The 23,491-nt window shown below is 44.0% G+C and overlaps 1 long non-coding RNA gene across 8 annotated transcripts in view; it reads right to left on the bottom strand.

The window, feature by feature from the left end:
- The window catches only part of LOC309870712, a 108,151-nt gene that overhangs the window by 17,994 nt on the left and 66,666 nt on the right, over positions 1–23,491 (bottom strand). For 7 of the 8 annotated variants that reach the window (XR_014314755.1, XR_014314756.1, XR_014314757.1 and 4 more), the window contains one exon: positions 4,409–4,479. This is a non-coding gene — a long non-coding RNA (uncharacterized lncRNA). Of the gene's footprint in view, positions 1–1,487; positions 1,700–4,408; positions 4,480–23,491 lie in introns of all 8 variants that reach the window. The other variant, XR_014314761.1, reaches the window with a different exon arrangement.

Raw genomic sequence — 23,491 nt, forward strand, 5'->3', positions numbered from 1 at the left:
TTCAAGGAAGGGAATTAGGGACAGTACACTTTCTGAAGCATTCATTAATGAAAATATAAATTCTCAAGCCTCCCAAATTCCGGGTGGTCGCCCCAACTCGAGGTGGTGGCCCGCCCGAACTCTCAGGGTTGGACCAGTTCCTTCCCATAAGCTGCAGGGTCCAGGGTCCCCTTCCAGGCAGGCACTGTTAACCCTCTGAGCTCCAGTCTTGGTCTTGCCACACCCCAGAGCCCTCAGAATTAAGAGTTTTCAGGAAACACTGAGAAATGGTGCTATTGATACCGAGTTGTGAGCACTTTCTTAATAAAATGAAAGGTATGTAGAAAGCACAGTTGAAAGAGTCATAGGCATGAATAATATAATTAAATACTGTCTGCTGCCCATGGAATGGGTGTAAGCTACTGTCACTCCCTGAGGACCACAGAGGCCCATGGACCACCCAAGAGGAGAGTAATAGCACAGTCCACTTGACTTTAGGGAGACCGAGAGACAGACCGAAGATACCTAGGACAACTTGCCCCTCAAACAGGCTGGACCCTCCATGACACCAGAATTACCTGATGATTCAGGCTGAGACCACACACACACACACACACACACACACACACACACTGGCCAGAGTTTGACCTCTGTGAGTCAAACCACAGTGAGTGAGAAGTCCATTCTTCAGGAGTCAGGGGATGCCTGTCCTGTTCTGCTACAAACCCACTACCACAAGCCCACTCTGCTTCTCTGCTCACCCTTCTCCTCAGCTGAAGAGCAGTGCAATCCACACCATGGCCAAGGTCACCAGCAATGCTTTCTATCAGAATCCATCGCGGTGTCTCTCTAAAAAGGGATTGTCTCGCAATGCCTGGTTTTGGTACACCTCTGTATCTATGTCTCCTCCCCATGTTAAGAGTCTGAGATAAAAAGCAGTGGATTCTATTTAATGTTCCACTCCGCACTCTGCGTATTTTTTTAGTATTAGTATTTAGCTCATCTGTCATTTCTATGAAACGCCAAGCACCGTGCTAGCGTCAGGATATAGACTCTGGCCTTGCCCTTCTGGAGGAGCCAGATAATTCAACAGGTAAAGGAACTAATTATAAATTATAATTAGGCAGGGAAAATAACCAGCACCTAAGGTAGCGAGTGATGGAGAAGAGCAACTTCAAAGTGGGCGTTTAAAGGATGGCCTCCGTGGAGGGGACGGACGTTCAAGGTGAGTTGCAGAAGGAAGGGAAGGAGCTAGCTTGCACACAGTACACACACAAGCAGTGTGAACCCCCTCTTGATTTGTTGAGCAGTGTTTATAAAGTAGATCTCATAAATTCCAATTAGGAAAAAAATCTAGTCAAAATATACTCCCGGATAGACAAAGCAACCAGGAAAGAAGTTCTTCATTCTTCAGGACGAGGCAGAGTGTGGTGTGGACAAGGGGCTCCATGACCCTCCTGGGTTCACCTAAGCTGGCAAAACACTCTTCGAACTCCGGGCCCACTTACCCTCTGCCTGGTCCTCTAGCTCTTATTTCAGATCTCTAGCAGCACAGGCACGGCGACCCACACACCAGAGAATGCTAGGTTCCCATCCACGATTCCTTTGAACTCGTCCTTTCTCTCTGGTCTTGGACTTTCTCACCAGTGTGGCATCAAGCAGAAGACGGCATCTCAGCTCCTTACACTTTGTTCCCTGAAGCTGCCTGTGACATCACCACCTATCACGAGAAGGTGAGAACGATGGACATGGTGGTCAGACCCTGCAGTGGGTCACTCCAGTGTGTCCCATCTTGTGATGGGGGAGCAAACTCGATTTTTGCAAACTGTTCAGCCATCTGGTTCTTGTGGTGCCTGTCACCAAGCTCCCAGCTCTTCTCTCTCTGCTTCATGGTTGTGGGGCTGGGACACATTCTCCTGCTCCCTTTAGGCTCTGTCCAAAAGTGAACTTACGCAGAGACTCAGAGATAAGAAATATCTTGTGAGGTAAATTTTCCTGACTGGACCCTGAAGGACACACTCACCCCAGGGGTAAGTGCTTCTCCTATTACTTAACCAAGAATTACTGCCCATGTGCCCAGGAACCTGTAATGTGCACCAGAGGGGAGGAGGGGAGGCAAAATATCTATATCTATATCTCTGTTACCGGATTTCACCAGCAACATTTGGAGGCAAGGTGTGCCCAGTCACCCCTTGAAATTGCCTGATGCCATTGACTGCCTTCTTCTCTTTTCCTCCCTTCTGCCCTTCACCATTTGGGGTGGCAGGCAGCCCCATATGACTCCATTAGGGCCACACATATGACCATAAACCCAGTCCTGACTCTCAAAAAATCCCAGTCAAGTGGTGACCCATGAGCAAATGGTGCCACGACAGGGACAGAGTGGTCACTACTGTGAAATATAGGTGGGCAGTGGTATGGAGGGAACACAGCCAATGACCCCATTACCACCCCAACGGAGGGGGCAGATGGAAAGCTTCTCAGAAGAGCAAAACCCAGAGTCAACTTTTGAAGAAGACTGGTACTTGGGAAGGAACTGCAATGCTCAAGAGATGCTCCATCAAGAACACATCACTGAGGGTGCCGTCCTTTTTGCAAATCTGTGGATCGGTGAAATGGATTTTGATGAGGGAGCCAAGACCAAGGAAGGCCCTCACCTCCACCCTGAGAGTCTAATCATCAGGTCTGTGTTATGGATCCAGAATCCACTTGTTTGCCCCACTTCTCTGATGGGGTATGTAGGAGACGTCCGATTATTTCAATCTTGTAACATTTCTTCAAGAATCGGGGAACTCCTTTGCCCCATTAAAATCATTAGCAGGGATCAGCCACTTCCATGAGTATGGAACCCCTAGATCATTCAGACCCAGGAACTGAACCCCGGTGCTCGGCCCAATGTTTTCTGTTGCAAAATTTTGACGGATGATGCTTCCTTAGCCTGGGCCAATGCTTAATTGGGATCGTGAGGGAACCCTTTCAATTGTCAACGACGAAAGGCAATATTTCCAATATTCCTTGAGAATAGGCTTCAAAGGTTTCAGCTCTTTTTTTAAAAAAAAAGCTCTTCAGTTTTATTTTGACGTGGCAGGAAAGTTTTGCATGCGTCCTCACATCCACTGTTGTGACAGCTGCATTTAATGAGTGCAAAATGATCAGAAAAACATCCTTTACTGTGGGTTGCCAGTTGGTGACAGGGGAGAGGTGATGCTGTAATCAGAGCAGTGAAGTCATGCACACATCTGCTGAGGCAAAATTTCTTGCTGTCTGGTCTCTACCAGGCAGCTCAGTGCATGGCCTCAAAGCCCACTGAGGCCGCCTGTAGCCCCGCATCCAAAAGACCCCTTGTTCATACGGCAGGGTGAGACTCCGTTGGCCACATCAGGCCATTGTTGCTAGAGTTTCGTTCACATATCTGTCTAAATCCTCCATATTTTTATCTTCCTGGAAGATCTTTCTAACTAATCTAACATATTTATAATTAACATAACTCATGAGGGGGTAGGGGGGTAGTTTAAGGCAAACTTTAAATAATTCCTGTGTAAAGGTCCAGATCGGAAAATGAAGGTCTTCCTTTCCATATGTGTAGTCACAGTAGATTAAATTATCGCTCAGCAAATAGTCACTTCCCCACCCCCCCAACACACTCACACTGACCTCCATGGGGAGAATTTACTGTCTAACCCCACCGGCGTTGAGCTTGACAATGGGACATCTTCGGCCCATGAAAGGGGGGCAGACATGACATTGTGCCTATTTGGAGCCTAGGCTGTAAGGAATTGCACGTTTACACTCACTCCCCTGAGAGCCTCCACTTTTACCGTGAGAAGATCATGAGCCCGGTAATTCAGATGACCCCAGCAGAATGAGAGTCAGATGAAACAGAACGGAACTGAGGCGCAGGGTGAAGGAGTTGTTCCCACCAACCCACACACCTGCAGAGCCCACCCGCAGGACAGTCACCTACCTAAACCCACCCTCAATCAGCCAAGCCACGGCTGACCTGCAGCCCAGGAAGCATGAGCGGTAGACTTTGGTGGTTAATTTCAGTCACTGAGATTTGGAGCTGTTTGTTATTCAGCATCATTGTGTTGTTGCGGAAGCTTTTCAGAGAGATCACCAACAATGTATGCCTGATTGTGGGCTAGAAAAAATATTCCAGCTGTGCTAGATGCCTATAGCTCCACTGACACGGTGTAAGGGAAACCAGATGGAGCAAATACTCAAGCCAATCAATCCTATTTATGCAAGGCACGATGAATAACCACGCCACACTTACCGGTGTTTTTCACCTTTTGGTTCCATGTTGGGGTCACTTGCTTTTCATGGAAGTCCAACTTCAGTAGGGTTTCCAAAGGTTTCCTTTGGCACCAACATTCCTTATTTGTTATTACCCTCTCACACCTTACAGGGGAAAATTAAAAGCACCTACCTGTGCCGATGTTTTCGTCTGCAGTCCCTGTATCATCTCCGCACCGCTCCATTTCCAGTCTTCTCCCTTCCCTGGATCATGGAAAGACAGCAAAAATAAACCGTCACACAGAACCCTTCCGACAATTTACTCTTGAGGGGAGAATCCTCTGGGTGTCTAAAAGCTTACCGTAAGTTATATTTGCTTAATTTATGCTTCTACTGACAAATAATTAGGGCAGCAATTAATTTCAAAATGCAAATGCACAATGGGTCTCACTGTTTTGTTTTGTTTTAAACACTCTTTGTCCTCCATTCTACTTGTGTTAGAGTCTTAATGGATTTAGTTTAGCAAAGGAATGAAATTATTTTTTCTAATGCTTTATTTACTTGATTGAATCGGACTTTTTATCAAATATTGACTACAAATGTTTGTTCAAGATCATATGCCATAGAATTTAATAGAAATAAAAAACCTGTGGTGCCGACCATCATTTTTTACGTGTCTTGTGTGTAATCTATCTGAATGATGAATCAATGACAGGCAGGAGATGTTTAATAGCAATCTGCCTCTCTATATGGACCAGCTGCTGTTTCCTGGTAAGAGGGAAAATTTCTTATTATCTCCGAAAAGGTCACAAAGATATTCTTTGAGACGAGAAAACTTTCCACCTGTAAACACGAGAAAAATTAGCTTTGATTCTTTTACATCCTGCAGTGCGGGAAAGATTGGGAGCACAGATAAAGGTCCACCGAATGCTCCTTTCCTCGGCTCATTTGTTCCCTATCTCCTGACACCTCATGTACGCGAAGGCACTGCTTCCTCCTAGAGTCACCAGCACCTGCTCTGGCTCCCAGCGTGCTGGGAAAGACAGACAGGAGAAAAAAACCTCTGTATATTTCGTCACCATACCCAGTACCATTTCCTCTTCCTGTTTATAATCTTTCTCTTCAACCAGAATGTGAGCCCCGTGGGGGCAGGAACTGGGTCCAAATTCTCACCATCTGGGCAGGTCCTACCCTAGGGGAGACCCTCCATAAGTAATTGGGGGTGTTGAAGGAAGTAAAATGATATAGTAGAACAGCAAAGAGGATGCCATGGGAGGCCAAAGGAGAGATGCCTTTCTCAGCACAGAGCGTGATGGAAAGTAGATGGCCCGGGAAGGTAGCCAGGAGGAGGTGAGGAAGGAAGAAGGGGGTCTCCAAGAGCAGATATGCAGGAAGTTGCCCAATGAGCAAAGTTAGGGGCACACAGCAGGTGTGAAGTCATGGAGGAAGAAGCGATCTGGGCAGGTTTGGGAATACTAGAGTTTTTCCCTGCAGCACGGGATCCCCTGGAGAATGGGAGGAACTGGGGCAAGACAGGTAGGGGAGGCCCCAAGCAGACATCATCTTATTCCCGGATGAGGAGCCTTCATCTCTCTCTCTCTGTAATCAGTGTTGATTGCTGATTGATTGAAACTTCTAGATTCCAGATTACTAATTAGTGTGCGCATGGAAGAAACACAGTTGTCCACTTTGGGCAGAAAGCTGAGTCCTCTCTGATGACGAATCTGAATGCTTCTCCCCTGATATGTGACCTGGCTTGAGGGTACAGCCAAGACCTAATCAACTAACTCGAAGAGAGGACTTGGTCACGAAACACACGAGGCAGATGTAGCGTTATATAAATATCTAAAGGGAAACCAGCATTTTGGACTGAATGACAATGCTCTATGTGCTTTTGGTACACATCCAAGGTAAATTTTCAAACACAGAGCTTTAAGACTACACATCATTCATGCTAAAAAGTCTGTTTTAAAACCATATCGAAGTTATTTGCCTCTCTTTTCATCCAGTAAGAAAATATCCCATCCACCAAAAACTAATGAAAGACCATCACACAGGCGGGTTTTCTGGATTGCTTTCTTTTGTTTCGTGGACTTCTCTGGTTTATTAGGGGAAAACTCCATTAAAGGGAGCCCGTATGCAGACACAATCACTTGCCTTCTGCCTGCCGCAGGTTGAGGTCATCAGTAAATGGTAGCAGGCCACTTCTAATCTAATTGTGAATTCCTGTCAAGTACACAGACTTCAGCCCAGGGATGACAAGGATTTTTGAACTTCAAAAAAGAAGGGGGGGGGTAGGAATCACAATAAATATTTCATTGTCTAGTCAACCCAATTTGCTAAGCCTGATTATCTCGTTCAGCCCCCTGAGATTGCCACAGGAAGCCTCCCCAGATGTTCTCCTTCCAGCCGAAATTACCACTGTATGTCAGGGAGGTGGCCCAGCGACGGCATTCTGGAAGCCCAGCTGTCGAGGAAGGGAGAGGAGAGGGAAGGTCCCACCCACTGCGGGAGCGGCCTGCCCGTCCCTGGCCACCCTGCCAGGCCACTTAACCAGTTCCTCAACTGGGTTAATTGACCAGTGATTGACCAAGCCTCTCTACCCGGGTTTATTCTCTGTTGCAAATTGCCGTGGTCAGAGAACACGTGCGTGGAGAGTTCCTGAAGCAGCAGGGAGCTAATTACCCCCACTTCCCTAAGTCAACAGAAATCCCAAAAGGATGATATGGAGCCAAAAAATATTGGGCAGGAGTCTGACAAGCCCTTCGGGGGTCCTTTTAGGGGCCCCCGACGCTCCCATTTCTCTTTCCAATCAACACAGTCCCGTGGTTTTCCAAAACCATGGGGGCCCCCTGTGCTCGTGTTACCTCTTGTCAGCACAACTTTCCAAATTCATTTTACGGACTATAATGCTTCAGGTAGTGTCACCTGTAGTAGGACTTTATTTAGGACTTTAGTTTGTCCTTCTACCTACCACGCTTCAACCCCCTCAGTTCCTTGGACGTGATCATGCACCCACACCTAATCTTTTGCCAGAAAAGAACATGGACGTAACAGGAAATGAGACAGAACCTGTGGGGCGCTTGGGTGGCTCAGTCGTTAGACCTCTGCCTTCGGCTCAGGTCGTGATTCCTGGGATGGAGCCCTGCCATCGGCTCCCTGCTTGGTGGCAGGAAGCCTGCGGATCTCCCTCTCCCACTCACCCTGCTTGTGTTCACTCTCTCACTCTCTCTCTCCCTGTCAAATAAATAAATAAAATCTTTAAAAAATAATAATAATAAGACAGAACCTGAGACCCTTACAAGAGATTATCCTGCCACAATTATCCTCCCCTCGGAGCTGGACCAGCCAAGCAAAGATTCCTAAAGGAGCGACTCCAGAAGAATTCCTGCTTGGGGTTTGGGGAAACTACAGAGCCAAGATTTTGAAGGTCTGTTTGATACTCCTGTAGTTCGGCTGTGTAACATAGGGAGCACAGAAAGCTCGTGACAGAGAATGTCATGCTGGCAGCGACTCCATCTGACGGGCAGAAAACCCAGAGTTCACACAGGAGATGAGAATGAGGTAAACACAACACCTCAGAGAACTCAGCCAATTCCCACCTGCTTGGCAATGTCACCAAAGACAGGAATTTGGAGTGCCCCTGCATATTTCACTTTTCCAGCCCAATTTTCAAGGGATGAAGAGTTTCTAGAGCTGTGGGTAAAGATAAACCACATATTCCATACTGACTGACACTTCATGGTACCCGTAGTGTCTACTAATGATCGAGTTTTACTAAAAATAAAATAAAACATGAACGAAATAGAAATCATTTTGTAAGACGCTGGATTTCTCTATGGATTCCTCATAGGAAATTCTATGTGGGCCCCACAACTGAATTATTCAGACCAGAATTTTATAATACTGGTACAAAGATTGAACCATTTCATCCATGAAACAACAGTGGTAGGCAGACATTTATTTCTTTGACATTAACAAGAGGGAAAAGCCTTTTGATCCTCAAAAACAAAAAGCTCTAGAAAAGGTAAAATAATCTACAATTGCCAATTACCTAATTAAAAAATGTCCAAACCGCAGTTTTGAAAATTTTTTTACTTGGCTTTCATGGGCCTCAAATAGAAAGCTTTATGTAAACTGTCCCTTTTAGACATGCCATTGTTATTAACATCACTGTGATAAAGAACTAATAATAGGTAAGTGTAATTACATAAGTATTTAGAAAATAATTATGATAAGACAGCATTTTTGTGATTGGGCTTGCGCTACTCCCCTTTACCCTCATTTCTACCTACTTGCAACCTCTCAAAAAAAAAAAAAAAAAAAACAGAGCTTGGGGGTGACAAATATCAGAGAGGACAAGACTGTTCTCATCCTTTCTGCTCTTACATTATGTCCTATGTTGTTTTTCCTTCATTTATGACCTAATGCTTTTTTTAAAAGATTTTATTTACTTATTTGACAGAAAAAGCGATCACAGGTAGGCAGAGAGGCAGGCAGAGAGGTGGGGGGAAGCAGGCCCCCTGCTGAGCAGAGAGCCCGATGTGGGGCTCGATCCCAGGACCCTGAGATCATAGCCCAACCCACTGAGCCACCGTGCCCCCACTTATGACCTAATTCTGTAGGTGTGTCTCTCTGAATGGAATTGATTACATCTATAAATAACACATAGATAAATTAACCTTCAGTTTTATAAAGGATGAACTGACTTTAAAAATAAAATTCCTATCTTACCAAATATCTGCTAGGCCCTGTTATCCTGTTTTGTCTCATTGTTTGATTTTTGCTTTTGCCCCAGTAATGGGGGATATGTTTAACACCTGCCACTGAGTTCCATAGATTCAGAAAACACCCACCATGAGAAGGTAATATTGGCATCCAGGAGGAATGTCAAGTTTCAGTTCCTATTGTTTTAATAATGCCTCAGTGGTAAGTCACCATACTGAGCAGTTTCACAGAAAAGCAAAAGACTTCAAAATGAGATTTGGGGGAATGCTTTGGGGGTTACTTATGGATTTCAGAAGACATTAAAAATAAGGAAGAACTGTAAATAAAGGGCTAGGTGAACATAGAGAAATATCAGATATGTTTTAAAAATTACTATAACACAACATATAACATATTGACAAAAATCTTTACCCACAGTTTTGCTGAAGACTCAGTATTGTCAGAGAGCAGAAGATTGGGAAGAAATATTTAACAAGCTCCAGGAACTATGTAAAGAATGGCATAAATGTATCACACTAACAAAATAAAAGACAAAAATTAATGATTTTCTCAATTGATGCAGAGAAAGCATTCGGAAAAAATCATCATACTTTCATGATAAAAAAAATTAAATAAACTAGCAAAGAAGAAAACTATCTCAACATAATAAAGGCCATATATGAAAAGCTCACAGCTCAATGGCTAAAGACTGAAAGCATTTCATCTAAGAGCAGGAACAAGAGAAGGATACTGTGTCCGTCTGCTTCTATTCAACATAGTACTGAAAGTGCTAGCCAGAGCATTCAGGCAAGAAAATAAGTTAAAAGCATATAAATTAGAAAGGAAAAAGTAAAATTATCTCTGTTCACAGATGACATGATCTTATATGTAGGAAACCTTAAAAGCCACACACACACACACACACACACACACACACACAGACTGTTAGAACCAATAAACTCAGCAAAGTGATGGGATACAAAATCAATACACAAAAATCAGTTGTGTTTCTATATGCTAACAATAAATGACCCAAAAAGGAAATTAAGAAGACAATTCCATTTATAATAGCATCAGAAATAATAAAATACTTAGGAATAAGCCCAGCCAAGGAGGTGAAAATCTTATACACTGAAAACTACAAAACACTGTTGAAAGAAATGAAAGACAGATAAATGGAAAGGCATCCCATGATCATGAATTATAAGATAATACTGGTAAGAGGTCAGTACTATTCAAAACAATCTACCAATTCAACCTAATTCCCACCAAATCCCAAAAGCATTACTTAAATTTTTAGAAATCCTGAAATACAGATAGAAATTCAATGGATCTCAAATAGCCAAAACCATTTTGAAAATAAAGGAGAACAAAGTTGGTGAATTCACACTTCCTGATTTCAGAACTATTATAAAGCGATAGTAATAGTGTGGTACTGACATAAAGGCATATATACACAGAAATGGAATAGAATAAAAAGCCCAGAAATAAACTCTATGTATATGGTCACATGATCTTTGACCCTCAGGTGAGGGTGTCATGACCACTCAATGTAGAAAGGAATGTCTTCAATAAATGATAATGAGAAAACCAAATATCTAATACAAAGTTTTGAAGTTGGACCCTTGTTTTACAGCATATACAAAAATTACCTCAAACTGGACTGAAGGCCTAAATCTAAGACCTCAAACTATAAAACTACCAGAAGAAAACATAAAGAAAAAGCTTTATGACATTAGATTTTGCAATGACTTCTTGGACATGATATAAAAAGCATAAATAATAAAAACAAAAGTAAACAATTGGGACTATATTTAACACTGGGACTACCTTAAACTCTGGACTTCCACATGTTAAAGGAAACAATCAACAGAGTGAAAAGGAAGCCTATAGATGGGAAAAAATATTTATAATCATACATCTGATAAGGGGTTACTAGCCAGAATATGCAAAGAACTACAACTCAAGAACAACAATTATATTGTACACCTGAAACTAATATTACACCATATGTTAACTAACTGGATTTTAAATAAAAACTTTAAAAAAAATTTTTTTCAATTAAAAAATAAAAATAACCCAGATAGAGGCACCTGCGTGGCTCAGTTGTTTAAGCATCAGACGCTTGATTTTGACTCCGGTCATGATCTCAGGGTTGTGAGATCAAGCCCTGAGTCAGGCTCCACACTCAGTGGGTGGAATCTGCTCCTTTCCCTCTTCCTCTCTCTCTGTTCTTCCTCCCACGTGCACAAGCACGTGCTCATGCTCTCTCTTTCTCAAATAAATTAATAAATCTTTATAAAAGAAAAACAAATAAAAAATGTACAACTACTTGAACAAACATTTCTCCAAAGGAAACATGCAAATAGCCAACAAGCATACGAAAAGATGTTCAACATCATGTATCTTCAGAGAATATGAATCAGAATTGCAATGGGATAACCCCATCAGATGGCTACTATCAAGACAAAACAATATCAAACCAAAAACAGATACAGAAAATAATGAAGATTCGTGAGGATGTGGAGAAATTGGAACACTTGTGTTCTATTAGTAGGATTGTAGAGCATTCACTATGGAAAACAATATGGAGGTGCCTCAAAAAATTAAAAATATCATGAAATATCACCTCACACCCATTAAGTGGGCTCTTATCAAGAAAAGGGAAAATAATAAGTGTTGGCAAAGAACTTTTGTGCACTCTTGGTGAGACTGTAAAATGGTCCAGACATTATGGAAAACAGTATGGCAGTTCCTCAAAAAATTAAAAATAGAATTACCATATGATCTAGCAATCCCACTAGTAGGTATAAGTTCAAAAGACTGCAAAGCAGGGTCTCAAAGAAATAAATATGCACCCATGTTCATGGCAGCATTATTCACAATAGCCAAGAGGTGGAAGAAACCCACATGTCTATCAAAAGATGAATGGGTAAAGAAAATGTGATATGTACAAATAATGAAATATTATTATTCAAGCTTAAAAGAGGAGGAAATCCTGTCACCTGCTACAATATAAATAAACCTTGAGGACATGACACTAAGTAAAATAAGCCAGTCACAAAAAGTTAGATATTGTAGGACTCCACTTATATGAGGGACATAAAGTAATCCAATTTATAGGAACAGATACGAAAATGGCAGTTATGGGATGCCTGGATGGCTCAGTCAGTTAAGCATCTGCCTTCAGCTCAGGTCATGATCCCAGGGTCCTGGAATCAAGTTCCCCATCAGGCTTCCTGCTCAGTGGGGAGTCTGCTTCTCCCTCTCCCTTTGCCTGCCACTACCCCTGCTTGTGCACGCTCTCTCTCTCTCTCTCTTCCTCTCTAATAAATAAAATAAAATCTTTTTTTTTTAATGGCACTTACAAGGGGACTAGTGAAGGGGGAAAAAGTGGAGTTATCATTTAATGGGTATAGAGTTTCAGATTTGCAAGTCTGGAGAGCTGTTTTGCAACAATGTGAATAAATTTAATGCTACTGAACTGTCCGATTAAAAATGGTTAAGAGGATAAATCTTGTGTTTTCTACCACAATAAAAAATTCTTAGTTTTTAATTCCTTTCGAAGGAGGTGGGGTGCAGTAGAAAGAAGCCCAAAGCAAATGTTCATTTGTGAGAGGAGGTAGGGGTCAAGGTAAGGGGGAACTAAGAGATTTTTGAGACAGAGGACAGCGAGGGCGGGGGTGGGTGGGGAATGGGTCCAGAGATATCTGGAAAAAAGCATAATGATGAAATCAAGTGTCAGAGGAAGCCAGGACTCCCCATGGGGAGTAGCAATGCTAGCTAGAGAAACTGCCAGAAATGACACTCAAACATTTCTTACCCCATAGTACCAGTTGCCTATTTGAATAAGTCAGTGAGATTATTCCCCAAAGCAGAACATTTTCTCCCACTTTGGAAGAAAAACAACCTGCGTGTGAATGGAAGTGTGTTTTTAGATCCCCAACCAAAGTCAACAATGGAAGAGTTCTCCTGATTGATACCACTCCACGATAACATTTGCATCATTCATTCATTCAAGTCTTTCCCTTGTGCCATGCACTGCTCTAGGTGCTGAGGAGGGAAGAGATAGAAGAGTGTCAGGAAAACTCTTCTGCTCCCAAGGGACTTGCATCCCAGAGACACCCAGGCATTGTGCTCCATTCCAGCACATGGACCCGCCCTTGTTGTGTGAATCTGCACCCTTGCTGTTCAAGCTCCTTGAGGCTTTGGACCAATCCTCTAAGACCATCCACCCATGGATCCATCCATTCACCCAAGCCAGCATTTTGTGGTTGGCCAAGTACAGGTCCTAACCAAGAAACAGAGCCCTTGAGAGAGAACACGAGTGTAGCTTCAAGGGCAAGGGGAAGCCTTGCAAAGGAGGCAAGAGTGTGAAAGAAACTCCAAGAGACAAACTAGTTCAAGTCACTTGCAGCAACACCTTGTGTCCACAGCAGGCAAGTGGGCAGCTCGGACCAGGCAGATCACTGGGGAAGGAAACCTTGCCTTGCGTGTTTGCAGTGCCCTTGAGGCCCTCAAGTTAGACGTTCCCCCTCTGGTCTACATGGGGACATGTAGACATGCCATGAAAATATTGGAACTTCTACTTTTTAATGCCACCATTTTGAATTTTCACCTTTATGTAAATATTAAAAATGTGCATAATCTCTTAGTACAGGGGTTCCGTAGAGGTACACAATAGATAGGTAGGTAGGCGGGTAGACAGATAGATGATAGGTAGATATATAGATAAGCATGCATTGGAAGCCTATGCCCAAAATATTTTCGTGATTAGGATGAGCAATTAAAAAGCTTGATGGTCATTGCTCTCAGGCAACTTCTCCTGATTCTCTAAGTAGGACCAAAAGCACCATGCATCTGGGCATACCACTGCCTTCTGAACCAGCTCAGTTGGATGGAGGAGTGGGGCGATAAAGTGGAGAGTGAGGTGGGTCAGGGACCTCGTTACCAGGTGGAACTAATTCCAAAGGACCAGAGGAAGTGGATGAAGCCCCAGAAGACTTAAAAAAAGAAAGAATTTCCAGAGTGTTGGGTAATGATTATGGAGCTTGTTGCCAAATGGCAAATTTTCTCAGACTTATTTGTGGTTTCCCTTAGCATCCACATCCCAGGCTGTTCCATTCAGAAGATAAAGGAGTCTACAGGAGGAAAGGTTTTATCCTCAGAGAGACCGTTTATGTCTTCACTTGGTTTATTAATCCCTGAATCTATCTTTAAAGGGAACAGAACTGCTCTAGGAGTGGGAGCACCTTCCGCTTGATGCGAGGTTCTCCAAGGACAGCACACTCACAGGCACAAATATATGCGTGCACACATGTACGTGCATACAAACACACACGCACCCACACACACCAACCGAAGTCCATGGTCCTCAAACATGGATTTGTATGTTTCAAGTCTTATATGTTAAATGTAACGTCGCTAGTAGAAATAAGTAAGTAAAACATTTAAAGGCATGTAATAGCCAACACTTGGACAAGGTTGGCAATAAGGTGCATTGTTTTTCCCCTTAATGGATCCAGAAGATGAGTCTCTTAATAAAAGAGGGAAGCAAACATAATACAAATTTGATTTAAACAGAGTACTTAGAATCTGTATCAATGTTGAAAATGCGACCTCACTTGCAATCGCTCCTTGGAAAACCATCATGTGGGTATATCATAACTTACTAAATTCTTCTTGGTGGGAAAAATAGGGAGTGATGCTCAAGCATACAAAGTTTCAGTTTTGCAAGATAAATATATTCTGGAGATCTACTATAGAGCACAATGCCTCTAGCTAACAGTTCTTTATTGCATATTAACACTTGTTAAGAGGGTAGATGCTACGTTAAGTGATCGTATCACAAAGAAGTAAAATAATAACAATAATAATAAGGAGTTCAGGAGAAGACTCGGAGAGGTGGTAGCTGTGGCCACGATCCTGATGTCAGCAATGGCTTCATGGGTGTATACTTGTCCTCAAACTCATCAGTTGTATACACTACATATGCATAGATTGTACACGTCATCCTCCATAAAGCAGGTTAAAAAAAATCCTACTTGATGAGCACATGGTGATATATGGAAGTATTAAATCACTACATTGTACACCTAAAACCAATATTATACTATATGTTAACTAACTGGAAATTAAATAAAAACCTTTAAATTTCTTTAAATAAATTTTAAAATGTAATAAAATAATGTCCAAGAAGTCAGGTTGCTGATGTTATTTACAAAAGGTATTCACATTTACAAAGGTGAACTATACCACCAAAAACACAGAATCCAAGAAGTTATCACAGAGCCTTCCCACACACACCCTTACCTTTGTCAATCAGATACATACCAACAAAAACCGACATCTTATTGAAACCAGTGTTCCTGTGACAATAATTATTTGAAGAATTGAACACTCTTAGTACCACATTTACTGGCCATTTGCATTCACTGCATTATTACTAGTTTGTATATTTCCCCTCTATTTATTTTGTTCTGTTCAGATTCTCATTCATTTTTTTTTACTCTTAGAGACATTAACCATTTGCCTATAACAAAAAATACTTTTTTGAGGTTAATTTTCTTTGATCTTTCAAGCTTTACTTACATTACATTTCTAGCATGAAAGTTTTACATTTTAGCCAATTTTATCAAATTTTAGCCACATTAATCAACTTTTTCTTCTATTGTCACTTTCCTGTCAAGCATAGAAGAAGCTTTCTACTACAAACTTGCTAAGGTCATCTCCAATTTTTTTTTTCTGATACTTTTATACATTTTTGGCCATTTAAATAATTTATTCCTCTGGAATTTATTTCAAAGGAGTGGAAGGGGATTCAGCTTCAGGATCTCTACCTGGTTGGTCCCAGTGAGACAAGTCCAACACCCTCTACATGGACTAACCCACCTCCCCCACCAATGACCTGAAATGCCACCTTGATCATATATTTCTGACCCTCCCTAGCTTCCAGCCTTTTCCATTACCTGCTTATTTCTGTACCACCACCACATCCTTTAGCTAACATAGCTCCGGGATTTATGTACTACGTTGTAGGAAAGGTCTTCCCCCTGCTACCCATCTTTTTCAAAATTGTCATAGCCTTTCTATCATATGTGTTCATCCAGCTGAACTTATAAATTGTGTCACAAGAAAAAAATAAGCTATGTTAAAACTTTAGAATTTCCATACATGGGATTTTAACAAAGTTTCCCCCCATATTACTTAAGACAAGAATCAGCAATAAATAAATAAATAAATAAATATTTTTTTTTTTTTCCCTGTAAAGGGCCAAATGGTAATATCTTAGACTTTGCAGGCTGAATGGTCTGTCATGACAACTCATCTCTGGCGTGAAAATGCAAAAGCAGCCATAAATAGCATGTAAATCAAGGGAAATGGTTGGGCCCGTGAAAACCTCATTCCAAAAATAGGCAGAGGGGGCGTCTGGGTGGCTCAGTGGGTTAAAGCCTCTGCCTTTGGCTGGGGTCACGATCCCGGGGTCCTGAGATCAAGCCCCCACATCGGGCTTTCTGCTCAGCAGGGAGCCTGCTTCCTCCTCTCTCTCTGCCTGCCTCTCTGCCTACTTGTGATCTCTGTCTATCAAATAAATAAATAAAGTCTTTAAAAAACAAAAACAAAAACAGGCAGAGATGTGGTGGACTATTACTCAGCCATACAAAGGAAGGAAGCATTGGAACATTCTACCACATAGATGAACCCTGAAAACATTCTGTGACATGAAAGGAGCCAGACACACAAAAGGTCACAAATTTATGACTCCATCTATATGAAATATCCAGACTAGGCATCCACATGGGCAGAAATCCCATTGGTTGTTGCCAGGGGCCAGAGGAGGGGAGAACGAGAAGTAAGTGATAGGTATGGTATATTTTTCCAGGGTAATAAAAAAGGCTTTGAAACTAGAGTCAGGAAGCAATTGTACCTTACTGTGGACTAAATGCCTTGAGTTTTACACTTAAAATGGCTAATTTCATCTTATGTTAATTTCACCTTAATTAAACAAAACATCTGCAGGAGGTGAAGAAGGCTTGAGTCAGATAGATCCTCCTTCTGCTTGGTGCTAAGGGGGTCCACTGCTGAGAAGCGCCTGAGAAGATGAGAGAGGACTCCCCAGCAGATTTGGGGGTGATTAAAGACACAAGGGTGAAAGGCACCACATCCTCAGCAGCCGCAAGGCCTAGAGCAGAGGCCATATGGTTCATCACTGAAACCTGCAACCAAATAGAACCTGAGTTCTGCTGCACAGTGGGATCACCTGGGATCTTAAAAAAAAAAATCCTGATGCCAGGCTCCCACCTCCAGAAATTCTGACTTAATTGCTACAAAGTATGACCGAGGCATCGGGATTTTTAAAAATATGTCCAGACGATTCTCACACGTGATCACATTAGGGAATCACTGGCCTATAGACAAGGTGATGGGCTCCCCTAACTGCTTCCTTGCGCTAGGCAAGCAAATCAGAAACCATACCAGACTTCACATGGGAATCCTCTGGGGGAAATTAAACATCACTGATGCCTCGTCCCATCCCCAGACTTTCTGATCTGTAAACACTCTTTCCTAAACATCTCTGAAAATAAGAATCCATTGGAACTCTTTTAAAAGACAGAGGAAAAGAGAATGGGATGGGAGGATTGACCCCCACGGCTCACCCCACACCTGCTGACTCAGAGAAGCTCCTTGGAAATGGAGGAGCTCCACAAGGGCCCAAATTTATTTGTATCAGAAAAGTTTGGGGAATCCTGCACTGAAAATAGATTACAATGCGAAAAGCAAACATTTCCGCATTTGTGTGCGCATGCGTTAGAGAGAGAGAGAGAGAGAGAAATAGAGGAAAGAGAGAAGGGGAAGGAAGAAGAGAGGGAGAGAGAACTTCCTTCTGTAAGTTCACACCTGCGAGAGCCCGGGGTTGCAACAAGAGAAGCCAGAGGCACTGTCTCTGCGCACCCCCCCCCCCCAGAGGACTCCCTGGTACAGCAGGGTGAAAACTCAAACTCACTCAAACTCATTAACCTACCCGCTGCAGATTCCAGAGGACTGTTACACACATCCTCTCCAGTCAACAGTCAGGCTGGAAAGGCTCCGCCTACTTCAGAGCTCAGAACTTTTGATGGGCTGTCCTTCACTGCCCTAGTTCGTGGGCCAGCCAGAGTGATACCCGTATATTTTGCCTCCCAGACCAGTGCTCCTTCCATAAAATGGTGATGTTTGGAGCCACTGTCATGCTACGTGCAACATGGCACTCCCTCTAAATAATCTGTAGTTGTTGAAATGGACATCAAAGAGAAACCAACAGAAGGAAAAGAAAGCACTAAGAGTACATGTTTGAGCACTATGGCCTCTGGGCAATGAGTCAGGAGCCAGACGTGGAGAGAGGCACCTGCTTCTTCCCACGAATGCCTCCACCTTCCTCCCACTCCCACAAGCACACTGCCCAGTGAGGCATCGGGCCCGTTTAGTCATGCTTCCGGCCCGTTTAGTCACAGGTACAGTGGGAAACGGGAAGGATGAGACCTGAGAAAAACGAGGTCTCAGCCCCCACTGCAGACCTACTGAACTAGAGTCTCCATTTTTTTTTAAGATTTTATTTATTTATTTGACAGACAGAGATCAAAAGTAGGCAGAGACGCAGGCAGAGAGAGGAGGGGAAGCAGGCTCCCTGCTGAACAGAGAGCCCAGTGAGGAATCCTGAGATCATGACCTGAGCTGAAGGCAGAGGCTTTAACCCACTGAGCCACCAAGGCGCCCCTAGAGTCTCCATTTGAAACAGGATACCCATTTCTGTGAATGGGAGCCAGACCGTGGATTTCAAGGAAATGCAGCTTGGGCTTCCTTCCCTTGGCTTCCATGGGGGTCAGTACTCGAAAAAATAGCTCTTCAGCTGTAATACCTCCAAGAGATGTTAGAGTCCACCTCATTGGACCCCCTCGTTTTGCAAGTGACAAACTCAAAACCTAGAGAAGTCACATGACTTCTAAGGGACAAGCCAGGACCCAAACCAAGGATTCTACTCTTATGTCCCATGTGCCCATTGCAGGGCTGAAGAAAGCCAGGCAGCAGTGTCTGTGGGAAGAAGGGTGACAAAAATGGAGCAGGAAGGGTGGGGAGCCACTCCACGGCAGATGCCAAGGGGTCCCTCAAAACCAGGAGGGGGCAGATCATTTCTGCTGTCCATTTTCAAGTCCACTTTTTCAGACTCTCAACATTCATCCAAATAAAGGAACACTGATCTCCTTTGGCTTCCCAGCATGAATGTGCTTTTATTTTAAGGCTGATGTTCCAGTCCATGATACCTACTGAGACACAGGAATATGACCACCCCGTGTTACCCTGTTTGAATTCTTCCAGCAGAATAGTGAACCCCCCACCCCGAGGCTAAGACTTCTCATAACGCCTGCTCTGAGATCCTCAAAACCCTTGCCTAGATTGCTGAAAACTAGCAACGTGCTTTCTGTTAGGACGTGTGTAAATGACAGCGCCCTACATGGAGAAGTGCTTCCCAAACAAGCTTACCCACCGGAAGCCGCCCTTGACATCCAAGCAACATAACATAGATCATCGAGGAAGTTGACAGCTCTCTACTCCTCTACTCACTGGAAGCATCTGGCCCTGCACCACTCTCTAACTCAAATCAACTTGAAAGACTTCCCCCCCACCACTCCCGGCCCCAAGAACCAGCACTTTTTTGTCAAAAGCCGGAGAGATGAAAAATGAACACACATAGCCACCGCACCTCGAGGATTTCTGAGCCGTGGGAGCGGAAGACTGGCAGATCGGAGCCAGGGGCGTGTGACGGGCCTGTGGCTTCTCTTTCTTCCCAGCCCAGTGATAAATAATCTATTTGAGAGAGCTGATACAAAGAGACAAGAGTGAAAAGTGGGCACGACGCATTTACCAGAAGAATTTTTCCTGGGCTGCTTAAGTATAGGGCCTTAAGTTTTCTCAATCATATTAAAAGTAGGAGGGAGCCCCTCCTTCACGTACCCGACCGCAGTTCGGAGGTATGATCGCGTGGATCACGCACTATCAGGAACAAAAAATAGAGATATCATGGGAGAGAACGGCTTGACAAGTTAACAAAAATTTTATATTGTTTCCAATTTAGAAAGAGAGAGACAGACGTCAAATCACAGGAGGATAGAAACACTTCTAGCTGAATTCTCAATAAAAATCTCCTGAATGCGGTTTCTGACACCGGAACAGAAAAGCATTTTTAGGATGGATTTTTTTTAACCCTTTCCCTGAAAGATGAGATTTTTTTTGGAGTCACAACTTACTCCGTGCCTGCCCATCTTGATGACTTAAGTGGAAATAGTATCAGCGGGCTCCGTGAGCTGGTGTTTCCACGGCAGCAAAGGGAGTTGAGGATTTGTGACTTGATCTAATGGCAATGGCTTTCCAATAGACATGCACAGAATCATTGATCAGTGTGCCCTCTCCTTGTTTGCACTGGAACACCGTTCAATTTACACCAATTAAAGAATGCTTGGTTTGGGTATTGAAGAATAATTAAGGGATGCAAATCCCCAAGGGCTTCTAAAGATGACATCTGACCAGAATGTTGATTACGGCATGAAGGCAGCGTAAGTATTTGAATAGTTTGACTGATACACAAAATCATTACAGTGTCTCTCTGGAAAGAGTGACATCAGGTCAATGTATGTACTTGCCTGGTCACCCTAAACAAATTTGACAAGTCTAATTTTAAGTAATTGCTCAGAGTTGAGTGGCCGCCTCTGTCCCCACAAGGGCAGCTGTCTGGACCACATCTTGTAATTGAGATGTGTCTTTTAAACTATACATGTCAGCCCAACATGCAAATGTGCTCTGGAAAAAGGTGAAGCCTTGGTGAGGCTCCGGTGAATCATTTTCCAGTCAGATTTCAACACGAAAACTTTACCGTAGTTATAAGCCAACTCACCAACTAATTCTACCCCATTCCCTATAGGAGAGATTACCTTTCCTTGTTACATCCAACTGTAGAGTTTATCAAGACACCATCTGAGAAATGTGGTCGCTGGACCAGCAGCAGGAACATCTTTCGGCAACTGGTCAGTAAAGCAAAGTCTTGGACCTAAGCCCAAGCCTGCTGAATCAGAGAGCATGGGTGTCAGGTCCCATTCTTAATGCTCTAATACTATTCTGGTGATCTAAAGCCCACTCGGATTTGAGAACCACCGATCAAACCCACTGACTGACTCTATAAATGATTAGAATTGGGTAACCTGGCTAAGGTCGGGCAGCTCTAATCACAGGGGAGTCTTAGGGCGAACCACACTGTGTTCGGCATGTTTAATTCCTGACTTGTATCATTCAAAGTTTTGGAAATGGCTCCATGCCCTGTTCTTTGTTCTTTCATGCAGCCCTCTGCTGAATCCTGAGAACGTGTGTGGGATCTGTCCTGGCAGATGTCTGGTTCTCCTCCTTCTCCTGGAGACCAGGGAGGGAGCCTAGTGGCCCCGGCAGTAGGGGCCAGCCACTAGACTTAGTTGTTAGGGGAAGCACCGTCTGAGCCAGAAATTTAATTGCCAGTGTGAGAGCCTAGAATCGTACCTACTTCTGTCCATGGAGATCATGGAGACTGAGCCTCCATCGTCCCACCTCCCCGAAGAAGGGTGATGAGCAGAGCCCCCTGCCGACCCCCACTGGATGTGTGGTGAGAGCAACAAACTAATGGGTTAAGCCACTGATAATGAGGGGGATGTTTGTTACTACTGTATAACCCAGCATATCCCAGGACCCTTCGCGATTTCTGCGCAGCACCCCCACCCCACCCCACCCCCCGCGCTTATGAGTGAGAGATGTGCAGGACGGAGAAGTAAAAAAGAAGCATCTTCCTTATTTAGAATATAATTGAATATAATGATATTTCCAAGAGAAGACAAGGATGGGAACCAAATTTTGAGTGACTGCCCAAACACCAGATTTCAGATATAATGGTCTTTTTTTTTACAAATCATCGTATCCTTTGCCATTTTATCCCAGGCTGCCTTCTGTCCGCCACCCCCCTCCCACCCCACCCCACCCCACCCCACCCCACCCCACCCCGCCCGGAGCGACAAGGAGCTTATTTACTTAGCTGCAAGCAAGTTAGCCAAAGCAAAACTGAAAATGAAGGGCGGTTTTATTCGCAGGCTACCCGAGCTCCCATTCCCAGGGCCTCACGGGCCAGCTCAGCCCCGCAGCTCAAGTGCAAGCAAAAGGTTTTCCCAACGTGCGCGGGCTCCCAGAAGACGGATAAAGCCTCTTCCCGTTGCGTGCTCCCCTCCCTCCCTCCCCTACTCCCCCACTCCCTGGGCTTTTCTTCCCAGACACCCGCACCACCCAGGTGAGCCTGCGCACCCAGCACCCCACCTGCTCCCCCCCACTCCCCGCCCCGCCCCCTTGCCTTTCTGCCTCGGTCCCTCCACAGCAGCTACGCTGAGCCTTTCAGCCACGTCGTCCCAGGGCTCCCCGTGCGGGGCAGGGGGTAAAATGTGCCTCTGAATGGGGAGGAGTAGACAGGGTGGATTAATGGCAGCGGCAGAAGAGTGATACAGCCCGAGCAGAACAAAACGAGGGCGACCCGGACAAAACAAAGCACCACAATAGATCATTTCTGAAAAGTCATCCGGGCAGCTTTGAAACCCAGCGCTGTGTGTTTCAGGGCGGTTTCACATCCACGGGCTTTCAAGAGACATGAATGGAAGAGGAACAGTAACTCTTTTTCATACCTCTTTTCAGGGGTCTTGTCGCTGCAGAAGGATTTACCATTCAATTCCCATACTTTTATGTGGGAAATTAGGAATTGGCCCCTTAAAAAGAAATTGCCTTTTAAACTCTCATAAATTGTGGCGACTTTATAGATTTACCAAAATTTCTTCCTCCTTCTCCTCCTTTCGCTTCTATTTCATTTTTTAAAAAATGCTCATAAACGCACAGGCCAACGTTTCCCTCCTCGCCGCCTTTCTCGAGACCTTTTTATTCTGAAAGCCTCCAACCAAAGAGAGAGTTCCTCTCTCGGGCCCCATAGGGAGCTTGGGGTTCGTTCTCAACTAGGTCTTCCTTTTACCGCATCTCATCACAGCCGCAACGGCTGTTCTGAATAAAAGGTCCCATCCCAGGAAATATTAATCGCTGTATATTTGCAAAGGTGACAAGGGTTGGGCCAAGTTGGTGAAAAGGTCAGAAGCGAAATAAAATAAACTAAGACGTGCACTCATTCAGGGACTCAGCAGGCATTTACGGGGGTAGCCACTGGTGGGACTAGCCCTTTTGAATCCTCTGATACAAAACAATCAAGTTTTATTCGAGGAGAGCCCAAGAAAATGTCCCCAACGGGAATGGCCCCACCGCTTTTTTCACAGTGGCCAGCGCGGATCTGGCTCCTTTTTTCAGAAGCCCGCAGTGTTTGGCCACGTTAATCTCATTAACCTTCGCTATCAGTTTCAACGGGACAGAAATGAAGACTTGAGAATGTGGAGTCCCTGGTCTGAGACGCAGGCTGGGACAAGTCAAGCTTTGGCTCTGAGCCAGTACATTTGATCTGACTCCCCAGGCCTCTTCCAGGGGCGCTTTTTCTTTT

The sequence above is a fragment of the Mustela nivalis genome, assembly GCF_964662115.1.
Source record: "Mustela nivalis genome assembly, chromosome: 8".
Classification (NCBI taxonomy): domain Eukaryota; kingdom Metazoa; phylum Chordata; class Mammalia; order Carnivora; family Mustelidae; genus Mustela; species Mustela nivalis.